Source organism: Apis dorsata, unplaced genomic scaffold (assembly GCF_000469605.1).
Source record: "Apis dorsata unplaced genomic scaffold, Apis dorsata 1.3 scaffold_374, whole genome shotgun sequence".
Classification (NCBI taxonomy): Eukaryota; Metazoa; Arthropoda; class Insecta; order Hymenoptera; family Apidae; genus Apis; species Apis dorsata.
Genome location: NW_006263637.1, coordinates 93,440 through 94,533, shown reverse-complemented (window position 1 = coordinate 94,533; position 1,094 = coordinate 93,440).

Genomic DNA, 1,094 nt, shown 5'->3' with positions numbered 1-1,094 from the left:
TATATATATATATATATATAAACGTTATATACTGGCCTGTGTACAGTACCTTAGTTGCCTATGCTAAGTAATTATTAGTCGGTTAATTAACGTAAGAGACACACTCGTCGAGACGCGTGAGAGAGTTTTCGGGACGAAACGATCTTTCCACACCGCGGACCGATAAATTATTCGTCGAAGGGAAATATAGATATAGTAAAGATAATGATAAAGTGTACGGTGATGTTCGTTCGCTTGAATTTAAATTTCGCGAAATAATCGCGTTGGTAACGAAGGGGGAGGGTATTGGCGATCACTTTATGAAGCCATTTTAAACGAAACAATTTGCCCTGAAAAGAAAAGGAGGGAAAAAAAAAAAAAAAATGTTCAATCGAGTTTTTAAAATTAACCATTGAAATTTGCCGAATTTATTCTTAGCCTTTAAAGTTAAAAATATCATATTCGATTAAAATAACTTTCGTCTTTTTCCAATCGGTCCTTTTCCTCTCTATAGGGAAAGAGAGATAAAAAGTTCACGTTCGATCAAGCATTCTTCGATTAATTCATTTAAATTGCCAGAATTTCTTTAAACAATCTGATATGAAATATTGTCACGAAATATTGCTCGTNGCGCAGCAGAATTTCTATGGACTGACATTGAAGACTTAGTTTTAAAATTAGATGTATCGCGTTTTAAATATTATTTTTCATAAACCTGTCTTCGGTATAGAGAGAAACATTCACGGAAGTTGAACGAGAATTTTTGCAACCGCATGTACATATAATTCTCCATTTTCTTTTTTTTTTCTTTCTTTCTTTTCCGTTCAAATACAAATACGCGTTTTTCTACAAAACGGAAAACCGGAGATCCACGGAAATCGATGAAATAATTTTTTTTTTACGTCGAGCGTTTATGTACAGATTATTTGTTACAGATTGTTCGAGTTTTTTTTTTTTAATTTTCCTCGAAATTAAGTAAGTTTGAATTAACGAATTATCTTTTATCGATTTATATATTTGTTAAAATATTAATTATTGTAAATTTCTAATGATCTTCATTGTATTTGAAAATTTATTTCAAAGTTTGTTTTTACGTTATCGTAATTATTGTTAGA